The sequence below is a fragment of the Macaca nemestrina genome, chromosome 4 (genome assembly GCF_043159975.1).
Source record: "Macaca nemestrina isolate mMacNem1 chromosome 4, mMacNem.hap1, whole genome shotgun sequence".
Lineage (NCBI taxonomy): Eukaryota > Metazoa > Chordata > Mammalia > Primates > Cercopithecidae > Macaca > Macaca nemestrina.
The window spans coordinates 101,003,228-101,015,404 of NC_092128.1; the positions used below are offsets into that span (position 1 = coordinate 101,003,228).

A 12,177-nucleotide genomic window follows, 5' to 3' on the forward strand; every position below is an offset into this window, starting at 1 on the left:
TATTGGGTGGGTACCCATAAAAGCCAAGCAGACCAGTGATGAAAAAGAACATGGTGGAGCTGTATGTACTGGCATAGAAAGATCCACAAGACATCCTGTCAATTGAAAAATGCAAGTTGCAGAAAGAAATATAAAGTATAATAACATTTATATGGCTTGCCCACATCCCCTGCCCTCCAAATACACAAAGCACTCCACATTTTCCATAGGCATACGTCCGTGAATGTAAACGCCAAGAAAACTACCTGTGAGAAGACACACGGTGTGAGAATAAAAATTACTTCTGGAAAGGTAGAGGACACCAGGAGTAGGGTAGTACTTTTATTCATAATGTTTTATAAGAAGGCTATACACTTGCATGATTAAAATATTTTAGAGCCTTTTCCTCATGAGGGCATCTCAGGACATCTCGAGGCAGGCCAGCACAACATTCTCAGCGACTGCCTTCTTTTGAGGAACTGTGACTTTCAACCCAAAGGGCCCATCTGCCCTAGAGAAAAAAATGCTCGGTCTCATTAAACTAAACGATGGTTCATTAAGACCAAACAAACTCAGATGAGATGTTAAGACTTTCTGTGCACCTGTACATAAATAAAAAGCTCTTCCTGTTGGCAAAATATCACAGTAAATCTGATGGGATTGTGGGTAGGAACAGTTTTTTGTTGTTGTTGTTATTTTTGTTTGTTTGTTTTGAGATGGAGTTTCACTCTTATCACCCAGGCTGGAGTGCAATGGCGCGATCTCGGCTCACTGCAACCTCCGCCTCATGGGTTCAAGTGACTCTTCTGCCTCAGCCTCCTAAGTAGCTGGGATTACAGGCACCTGCCACCACACCCGGCTAATTTTTGTATTTTTAGTAGAGACGGGGTTTCACCACGTTGGCCAGGCTGGTCTTGAACTCCTGACCTCAGGTGATCCACCCACCTCGACCTCCCAAATTGCTGGGATTACAGGAGTGAGCCATCACTCCCGGCCTGTATTTTGTTTTAAATTTAGTAGAAGGCCATCAACTTAGGATGTTACCATTAAGCCTAGTCAGAAATAAGGAATATAAAGTAAAAAATAATCAGTCCCCACAAAAATAGTACAGAGCAAAAGTCAACAATACTGGCTTTCCAGTGGATTTTTAAAATCCCAGAGCCACAAGAAATACCATATTGAAGAAATACTCAATGATTGCCAAACGTTTCATTTCCTTTGTCTTGTATTTCCTCTTTTTTTTTCATATAACACATACCTCTGAACACTTTAACACATTAGCAGCTCAACTGCCTTCTGGAACATTCTGACACCAAGTGATGTTTTAATTTTGATTTCTCAGCAGCAAATGGATGACGTCCAAGGGGCCTCACATTTTCCCACCCAGTATCAGCTCCCCAACCCAAATGGTTATTATTACCAAGAAAACTGGCTCGGATTCTGTTTCCCTTTCTGTTAAAAACACATCCTATCACTAAAGTTTAACCAGCAAATGCCATCTCTGGTGAAGTCACAACCTGCTATACACAATATGGGCTTCTAAGACATTCTGCCCACCACCATCCCGGACATTAGGAATAGATAACTGATATTCATTTAATGAATGAACTAAGTTAAAGCCATCATTCCTCACGTAGGTGCCTGCCTACCTCAGAGGTGATATAACCCAGATTGTAAATGTCAATTAGAGTGGGCTCCACCAACCCCAAGCATAACTTGCACATATATATCCATGAATGTGGAGAGCACATATATCCATGAATGTGGGGACCACATCTGAATTCTCCTTTGGGAAATGACTTCTCTTGAATATGATTCATTTTGGTGAACTTAATCCACAGGCTCCACAGTTTTACAAGTAAAGAAGATAATTATACTCTACTTGTTGACATGCACTGCTTGGATGTTCAGGGTTGTGGTGATGACGTGAACAACAGGCTTCATCATTCTGCAAGGTACCCAACAGCCAGCTGGGCAGATGAAGCCATGTCAATAGCATCTGGCAGGAGCCAGCACCAAACACATTTTACACAGCTTCGACAGAGCTGCATGGAGAACACACATGCTTGGTCAGCTCAAACAGGGTCCTACTTTTCCTGCTGCACAATCCACAACAATCTGTGTTTTGTTGTTGTCTGTTTGTTTTTCTTGTTTGGTTTACAATTTCTTAAGGAACTTAACCTGGAAAACAAGCCTGGTCATGTGTGCCTCTGCCATACCAGAATACTATAGACAGCCGACTCTGGAGAAAATTTAGCAGATGGATGAAGCTACAATTATTATTGGAAGCTTTTTAACTCCATTAACACTCATTGACTTTAAGTATCTGAAAGCACTTAATCCCTCAGAATTTGAAAGCAGATGGAAGTCAGTCCCTCTCGGTATCTCCTTTCTCCCTCCCGGCTTCCTTCCTCTCCCTACTCCCTCTTCCCTCCCTCTAGCTCCCTCTGTCTCTCATACAAAGTGCCTTATAGTGTGAGCTCCAGACACACAGACACTGCCACCCTGCCTACAAAGAAAGGAATGCAGACACAGCCAACGTCAGCATTTGGGGTGGGACCACAGTGGAATGCATACGTCCTTTCACAGCTGCCAGGGCCTTCTGGGAAGTGCAGTGCCTGCCCCCACATCTCTCAGAGCCAAACATCTTCTTCTGGTCAGGAAACTCTGTTCAGAGTGCACAGAGAGCCAGCTCCTCCCCTCTCTGCTAAAATCCTGGGCTCCTGAGGTCAAACAGAATGTTGTCCAAGCCACCTATTTTAGAGATGAGAAAACGGAGGCCCTGGGCAGGGCCCTGAACTTGTCTGGATCAATCAAAACTAGCATCCAAGTCTCCTGGCCCCGAGACAGTTGCTTCTTTTGTTTACTTCTGGCCAGAGTAGCCCCCTCAGTAGCCAAACATTTCCTCCATCCCCCCAAGCGGGGATGTCACCTGTCAGATTGGGAAAAGCGTAGGGTTCCCACCTTACTCTGTTTCTCCCCTAAGCCCATCTCTCCCTGCTGGGAGGGTCCATGGTATTCTATCCCCACCTGCTTCAGAGGGCGTGAAACCTTGTGTCCTAAGTTGATTATTTCCCTTTCACATTGCTTGGTAGTGGCAGTGAAGGGCACAGACTGTAAAGCCAGGCTATCTGGTTCCAATCACCAGCTATGTGACTTGGACAAATAATGCTCTCTTCTGTGCTTCTGTTTTCTTCTCTGTAAGTACAGATAATAACTGCACCTACCCCATGTAGGGATCTCTGTGAGCATGCAATGAGTTAATACACATATGTACGGTATTTAGAACCACACTGGTCACATAGTAAGCACTGGCTGTGACCTACAAGAGGGCAGCCTAGGCCAGCATTTCCATCTGTCATCTTCAAGGCCAGCACTGATGACAAGGGAGAGTGTCCATCTGGTGAGTCACCATATCTCCAGCACATAGAGGGTGCTAGATAGGAACCGTCGAATGAATGAATCCGGCCCGGTACACTGAGAATAGCAGGTGCTTCATCATGTCCACTGATATGTGGATTTTCATAATTCACAGGCTCACTTAGGGAATGCCACTTACCAAGTTTATTGGTGAATAAATTCAATTTTCCATCACCAATATTTTCTATTGCTCTAAGGCATTTCCCTTCGCTGCTGTCTTTAAAAGGTTAACCAGAGCCCAGCTGTCAATCTCAAAAGCATTGCCTGTGCAACTTGGTACTTAATCACCTACTGCTTGACACTTTCTTGGTTTTATGCAGGCTGTGAAAAACAAAGTTCAAAAACATTGCACTTGTATTCATCTCTGAGGGTCCAGTGAGTAAAAATATCTTAACGAAGAAAGCCAACAGAAAACAACGGAGCCTTGAAGTGGAAACCGGTTTCCTGGAACTCCACTCTGTGAGAGGGCTGAAGTGTTCATGCAGAGGAAAGTGCCACCGAAGTGGCCGATCTGGAAGCTGGAGGACATTTGGATATGGCATTTAGGACTGACACAGAAAGTGTCTGGGGCTCATCAGATGAAAAGCACTCCACAAGAACAAAATATATTAGTCACCACCGAAGTGGGAGTTGAAACTGGGCCTGCAGCAAATAAACACTCTGCTGATCACTGGCCAAAATGCTTAGTCGAAGACTTTTATTCACCCCACTGAACATGTATACACAGTCAGCAAGCATCTAGGACACAAACCTGTCACAGAGCTAAGTGGGAGAGTACCCAGGGATTTATGTGTGGTGACCCTGAGTGGCATTAAGAGGCTGAGAAGATGACAGAGCCATAACCCCTAAAGTATCTGCCCCAGACACGGCACCCCCTGGGCCAGGACTGCTCTCTTCCCTCACTAAGTGAGGTCCCATGTTAAGCAGAAGGCCCGCCCCACCAGCCAAGATACACCTGGCCTGCAACACATCTGGCTCTGCAACCTCACGACCGCTTCACAGCAAGGAAGGAGAAACAGGGTCAGTGCAGATGCCTGGAAGCAGCCAGCATGCGGTGCTAAGGATGTGGGCCCCACACAGTAGAGGCTTTTCCTGTGACCTGAAAGCTCCCAATAAAGAATTTCTTTTTTCCAAACCCTGGGCCTCCCAAGTGCACGCAAATGATGAATTCAGATTTTCAAAGGTGAACAGAGCCGGGAAGGCACTCGCTTTGGGACTTCTGGGCAATAGCTAGGAGGAGCAGAACAGACTAGCGTGAAAAACTGACAGCCCTTCCCATAGTCAGGGGGCCCTGACATTTGGTGCCTGCAGATTCTGAACCCCTGACCCACACATGCCCAACCTCCCTCCACTCTGCGGGGTCTTTTGTTCCTGTTTCCAAAGAGCCAGGAAGGAATGGACTCCACCCTAGTCCATCCACTGAAGTTCCGGATGAAGGACGCTGAGTGCCTAGGAGGCCCACACCCATTTACACTCATCTGTCCCAGAAAACTACGGAACAGGTGTTGTGGGCTGGGCAGACCTGGCTCCAAATCCTGCTTCTGTCTTTTTCACTTTGTTTTGAGCCTCAGTTCCCTCATCTGGAGATTGAAAATCATACTCTCCAGAATTGTTTTACACACTAAGACAAGGTTTATATAGCTTAAGAAGTAGAGATTGTTCATTATCTGAATAAACAGAGGTGGTTAATGATCTTTTTCTTGTATATTATGAATGACAGGGAAAAGTCAGGAGGGAAAATTCCTCCAAAGTTTCCCTCTGCACTTTAGAATAAAACCCCAAATCCTTACCCAGCCCAGGAGGCCCTGCTTGGCCTGAGTATGTCTCATTATTTAGCTCTGTACCCTCCTGGGCTTGGGCCTTACCACACCAGCCACTCAATACACCCACCTCTGGGTCTTTGAACCCGCTGTTCCCTGCATCCAGCATGATTTCACTCTTTTTTCCATCCCAAGTCCTAATTGAAAAGGCTCATTCCTTGAGAGGTATCCCCAGACTCTCCTAATTCTAATTCCGCTCTGATCTCCTGTCTCATGACATGCTATTGTTTTCACTTAAAGCACTTTCCACAAGTTCTAATTATGTATTTACTTGTGTGCTTACTGCCCTAACCTCCCACTTATGGACTGTTGTTTATGTCCCTCCAAAGTTCACATGGTGAGGGAGGACCCCCAGTTTGATGGTGTTTACAGATGGGAGGTGAATAGGTTTAAATGAGGTCAGGGAGGTGGATGGGATTAGTGCCCTTATAGCAAGAGACATGAGAGAACTCTTTCACAAACCAGGAAGAGGGTCCTCACCAAACTCCCATGCTGGCAACCAGGTCTCACACTTCCAGCCTGCAGAAGTGTGAGAGATAAATGTTTGTTGCTTAAGCCCTCCAGTCTCTGATAGTTTTAGCAACCCAAGCTGACTAGGACATCCTCTCCACCCCCCAGCCTACAAATTCCATATGGTCAGAGGCTGGGTCTGTTTCATTCATTGCTGTAATCCAAGTACTTAGTAGACTCCTGGCACCAGCAAGATTTTCTGATAATAGTTGTTGAATTAACATGTTGCAGAATTGAAGCCCCAAAATGCCAGGAGGAACCAAGAGCTACAAATAGCTTTCTAACAGCCTTCCATACCAGGGTGGGGGGCCAGCAGAGCACTTCACAACCACAGAAAGTCAGAAAAACAATTACTACCTCATTATCAGGAATGCTAAAGCAGCCACACCTCACTCAACAGAGAATTTGCCTTTCTGGGCCCCCAAATTACAATTACCCAGACCTCAGGGAAGATTGCCAGAACTCAAGAAGAGGCCAAAGCCACTGGGGTAAAGGAGAGGGAGGATGAGTAAGGAATGTCAAAAAAGGTGGGGTACTTAGAACAGACCACTGTACCTTCGATGTAATATTGTTTTCAATACTGTTGTTGTCCACCTGAGTCTCAACCTGGGATCTCCTAGGCCTGGTTTCTGTCTTCCATATACCCCCCACATCTGTCTGGGTGAAGGCATGTTTTATGACACAAAGACTAACAATCTCAGTGCATCAAGATGACATTTATCTCAAAACTAACATTGTAACCCACTCTAATAATGTTAGTCAATACCAGTGTCAGATTTTTTTTTTCAGTTGATATTAGATTAACCAGCCTAAGCAATGGATGAGGTTTAAGGTTATCTGGAAGTGGGAGGAGGTGACAGGAGGAGTGAGCCTCTACTTTCACTTCCTAAGTAAGCTGCTCTTTGGAAGTAGGGGCTCTGTTTTCCAGAAATACGGCCCTGCACAGAGCATAAGCACATCTGACTATTAATGGCAGGTGGTGGGCTTCAGGAGGTAGGTAGAATAAGCAGGGGCTGGGGTACTTACTGAGCAGCTGGGACAGTGGTTAAGAACAGGGACTCTGCTTCAAGTCCTGGGAGAGACTTTGGGCTAGTTATTTAATCTTGTTGAGCCTCAGTTGTCTCCTCTATAAAACAGGGCAAATGATAACCACTGCACAGGGTCACTGGGAAGATAAAATACGCTAAAAAACAAACAACAAAAACCCTAAATTAGACCAGTGTGGGACACAGGAAGTCTATGTAAATGCTATTCTTATTTAGGGTCTACCAGATCAGGCCTGTCATCATTTCATGTAATCAAACCAAGCCTCAAAGCAATCTTTCCAGATAGGTAGAGTTAGCCCATTGTACAGATTCAAAAGCCAAGGCTCAAGAGGATTAAAAACCTTATCTGAAGTCACACAGCTAGGAGAAGGAAAGACCAGCCCTGGAACCAAAGTAATCATCATACTCTTTATCATCATAATCATGACTTACTAGAAGGTGAGTGATGTGCTAAGCACTTTACATAGATTAGCTCATCAAATACTGAAAACTACCTAACAAGAAAGGCATTATTGTAACTATTTTACAAAAGAGGACACAGAGCTGGAGTGGTTAAGTACGTTGGCGAAGGTCACACAGTTAGTTAAGGCAGCGATCTCCAACCTTTTTGGCACGAGGAACTGGTTTTGTGGAAGACAATTTTTCCACAGATGGTGGGCGAGTGGGGGTATGCAGGAGATGGTTTCAGGATGAAACTGTTCCACCTCAGATCATCAGGCATTAGATTCTGATAAGGAATGCGCAGCCTAGACCCCTCCCACGTGCAGTTCACAGTACGGTTCCCCTCGTATGAGAATCTGATGCCGCCGCTGATCTGACAGGAGGCAGAGCTCAGAGGGTAATGCTAGCTCACTGCTGCTCACCTCCTGCTGTGTGGCCCAGTTCCTAACAGGCCACCGACTGGTACTGGTCCATGGCCTAGGGATTGGGGACCCCTGAATTAAGGAATAAAATAGGAACTTGATCCTGGTTCTGACTCCAAAACCCATTGCTTCTTCCATTTCAGCCCCACATGTCTGGTATACGTTATAGATCCAACATCTCTATTTGAAATCATCAACATGCCTGTTTTCATATTAAGTATGAAACACTAGGCCGGGCACGGTGGCTCACGCCTGTAATCCCAGCACTTTGGGAGGCTGAGGCGGGTGGATCACGAGGTCAGGAGATCGAGACCATCCTGGCTAACATGGTGAAACCCCGTCTCTACTAAAAATACAAAAAAAATTAGCCTGGCGTGGTGGCGGGCGCCTGTAGTCCCAGCTACTCCGGAGGCTGATGCAGGAGAATGGCGTGAATGCGGGAGGCAAAGCTTGCAGTGAGCCAAGATGGCGCCACTGCACTCCAGCCTGGATGACAGAGTGAGACTCTGTCTCAAAAAAAAAAAAAAGAATAAACACCAGCTTTGTTAAATGGAGTCCAGGAATGACCCACTCACTGAAGGGGCCTGTCTTGTAAGGAGTTAGGATATCCCCTGCCAAAAAAGCCTAGTTTTCCCCCAATTCCTTCCAAGAAGGTTTGGTTTTGAGGTCATAGGCAGCAATCTGGGCATGTGTTACAAGAAGCAGGGGAAGTTCTTACTCATTAGACCTTTAATCTTTTGGGAATTAGAACAAGAATACTCTCCGAAGTAAATCATCATCTGCTCTCGGCTCTGCTACCATGTAAGGAGTTTACTTAGCAATATGTGACTGCCAGGCCCAGTTGCAGGTGGCTCTGAAAATATCTACCAAGTGACTACATTCTCCCAATTCTGACCTTAACCTGTATGGCGGCAACGACAGAACAGAAGGTCAAGGGACATCAACTTTCTGAAACAAACATAATCATGGTAGATGTTCATGCTTTATTAAAATCTTAATCTGCCAAAACCTGGCACTAATCTGGTATTCACTTTGCAATTATCTGGGCCCTTACTACAGTGCTCTATAATTTGGAGGAAAAGGACACTTCAGTAAAACAAATTCTAAAGTGGCAGTTTACTAGAGAGTAACTTTTAATTTCCATACAGTATAATGCAAAATTGCCTTGTTGGTTCTAAGGACATGCCTCATCAGGGAACTCTGCCGCATTAGAGGACCAAGGTAAGATCCCTTCAGAGTGGCATCATCCCCAGTTGGCTCAATGACTCCAGAGACAGGGAGGATGGCAAAGGGAAGAGGTGGTGGCATGCTTGCCTTGGCCAACTCTGCACAGGAATCTTTGCCCACAGTTTGGTCTGTGCCACTTCCAGATAAAACACATGTTTAAATAAGAGTTCAAGCCAGGAAGTCTTGCTTGGATGAACTTTCTAGTGTGGGTAAAAAACGTCAACTAACTGACATGCCAGTGACTACTCACCTCTCACCACAAGAGTCAAGTTTAGAAACAACACTTGCCCTCAACGAGTATTTGATGCACTAAAGAGTTTTTCTAGAAACCAGTTCAGACCTTTTGGGTAAATCAAAGAAGGCCCTTTGTGTGACATGCAACTGAGTGTCCCCAGAAGATAAAAGAAAACAGGACTTTTGAAAACTTGCAAAATACCTAGAGCCTCTGCATGACAAAAATTCAGCATCAGTACACATTTTACCTTTTCTAATTTCTTCTCGCCTAAAACAAATCCCCCCAATAATAAGAATGATAGAAGAAACTAGTAACTTAAACCTTAAATCCTACGTTCATATCTTAGATTTTGAGCAAATATTGAATCCTTTTCTTTGAATGAGAGATAAGACTTTGATAGTCTTGTGTAAGCAAACATCAGTGATCACACATACACTAGAAAAAAAAAATTGCTGCTGTTAGGATCAAAGTGACCGTCCATGATGCACAGAGCATGTACCAGGGTAAAGTTCCAGCTGGGATGCAGGCATCAGCAATTGTAGAATTTGGGTTCTCCCTTCCTCAGATCCCTGACTGTCCTTGGTCATTGAAGAAAGATTCACTGTCCCTAGGCCAAGAGTCAGGAGCAAAACAGGAACATCAAGGGTGTGGTCTGAGGATGTTGCCAGCAGGGAGCAACATGCATGTATGTGCACATACACTAATTCTGAGACCCTGTCCACAGCCCAACTTTCTTGGAAAGCCATTTAAAAGATATATATGTGGCAACAGAAGGGAGGAAGTCTCAAAATTAAGAACAGTTTGTGTGTGTGTGTGTCAAAACATTCATTTCTATCACATGCAGTAAAACTGTATTCCAGAGCCATTAATACGCCCTGGGGGAGTGAGGGGATTTGCAGCCTAAGATTCCAGACTTAAAGCCTGCTAAGGCCCTGAGCTGGGCAGCAGGGTGAGAGAAGGAATGGAGCGTTGAAGGGGACATTTTATAGACAAACATTCTCCCTCATAGTGGCTGTACTAAGTAAACAATTGACAGGCACAAACTGCCACTCCAGTGTCTAATAACTACCCCTGCCAGAGCACCTGCCAAGCACCTGCCAGCGCCACCACCTTCCAGGTGTGTGATGCACATCATCTCGCCGAACTATGCTAGCCTCAGGAGAGAGTTGCTCTTCATTTTACAGGTGGGAAAACAGGGGCTTGGAGAGGTCAAGGAACTTGCCCAAAGTCACAGCATAGAAGTGACAGAATCCGAATTTGGACCCAGATTTGACGGGTTCCAAAGTGTGAACTTATTTCTCCACTCCACAAAAATAAAACCTACTCTTCTTACAATCTTTGAAAGACCCCTCTTCTACCACTCTGCCGTTTGTTTTAAACATAGCTTGCTTATCTGTCTGGCATATTCGGTAGAAGTCTGTACTGTGTCAATGCCTGGCTTGCCTGGATTTCAGCTACCTGGCCCCTGGCATCTACGCCCGGCTGAGAACAGGGTATCCACTCCTCTCTAAGATGCATCGTGGAGTTACTCTTTTACTCTTCCCTGAAAGTGATAGTTCAATCTTCAACAGGGGCTTCGAGGGAGAACAAACTCGACTCTTTGGCAAGCATGGCTTCTGGTTTCACTTTTTTTGTTGTTGTTGTTTGTTTGTTTTTGACGGAGTTTCGCTCTTGTTGCCAAGGCTGGAGTGCAATGGTGCGATCTCGGCTCACTGCAACCTCTGCCTCCCGGGTTCAAGCAATTCTCCTGCCTCAGCCTCCTGAGTAGCTGTGATTACAGGCATGCGCCACCACGCCCAGTTAATTACTTTTATTTTTATTTTTTTAAGTCGAGACAGAGTTTCACCATGTTGGGCCAGGCTGGTCTTGAACTCCCGACCTCAAGTGATCCGCCCGCCTTGGCCTCCCAAAGTGCTGAGATTACAGGCGTGAGCCACCGCGCCCAGCCCTGGCTTCACCCTTAAAGCAGAAAGGCCAGAAGTCATCAAGGCCATGGGTTTACTAGCTTCCCCAGACTTAATTTCAAATACCAACAACCGAAACGTTTCCTAGAATGCAGAGCCAATGGGACATCATCATCTGTCATTTCCTATGTTTTTCACAATGTGCCAAAACCACTGCGCACATTGGAGGCTTTTTTGAATGTGATATTCAGGCGACCTTGCCAAGCATTGTCTCATTTCCTTACTTTGTGGAGCTTGAAACCAAAGGGAAGTTCTCACCCTGTCTCCAGGACCAAGCAGGACACTGGGAGCAGCTGTCCCGTCTGCAGGCGGGACTCCATGAAGACTCCATGAAGGCCCCTGTCTGCCCTTCCAGCCTTTGGTCACAAACCCTCCAACGCTGGCTGCGCACTGGAATCACTTGGGGAGCTTTTAAAAGATACGGAGTCCTGGGTCTGACTCTGTGAAATGCTGACGGAATTGATCCAGGGTGCAGCCTAGACCTCTGGATTTTAAAAGCTCCCCAGGTGGTTCCAAGATGCTGGCACGATTGAGAACCCCTGCCTTCGACCACAACGGGATAAACGATTCCGCTGACGGTGAAGTTCATCCCTCTCAACTTTCCTTACATTCTTCAAATTCGCGGGTGTCTCCGGTTGGTTCCACCCAGAGCTCCTCCAGAGCCGCGCTGCGTTCCGCCCGCACGCAGATCCCGCCTCCCTGCGTCTCCTAGCTCGCAGCGCCCAGGATCCCAGAAGCGTCTGCCCCGCGCGAATCCCCAGCCGCTGAGACTTACTTGGCCACCAGGTTTACAGACTTCGCAGCCGCTGAGAGCTAGAGAAGAGCCCAGAGAGCGCCGTGGTCCGGGGGCGCCGGGGCCGGGGAGCGCCGCGGCCCGGGAGGGCGCTGGGCCGCAGTTGCGCGAGGGAGGGGCAGGACCCGGGCGGCCGCCTCGCGGGCCCGGAACGGGAACTGGCCGCGACAACAGCCTCAGCCGCGCCCCTCTGTCGGCGCGCCCAAGAGCCTGCCGGCTGCTGGGAGAGGCCGCGGTCGGGCGGGGGCGGTCAAGGCAGGGTCCCACCGTGTTGCTGTTGCCGCTAGTCCGGGTCGGGCGCGGGGGGGCGAGAGAAGCTG

General features: G+C 46.7%; 1 protein-coding gene across 3 annotated transcripts in view; it reads right to left on the minus strand.

The window, feature by feature from the left end:
* Positions 1–11,940, minus strand: part of LOC105475807 (nucleotide binding oligomerization domain containing 1) — a 49,495-nt gene extending 37,555 nt beyond the window's left edge. For 2 of the 3 annotated variants that reach the window (XM_011731323.3, XM_011731325.3), the window contains exon 1: positions 11,840–11,940. The gene's annotated coding sequence lies outside the window, so the exon portion shown is untranslated. Of the gene's footprint in view, positions 1–6,755; positions 6,913–11,839 lie in introns of those variants that run through there. The other variant, XM_071094993.1, reaches the window with a different exon arrangement.
* Between the last annotated feature and the right edge of the window lie 237 nt (positions 11,941–12,177).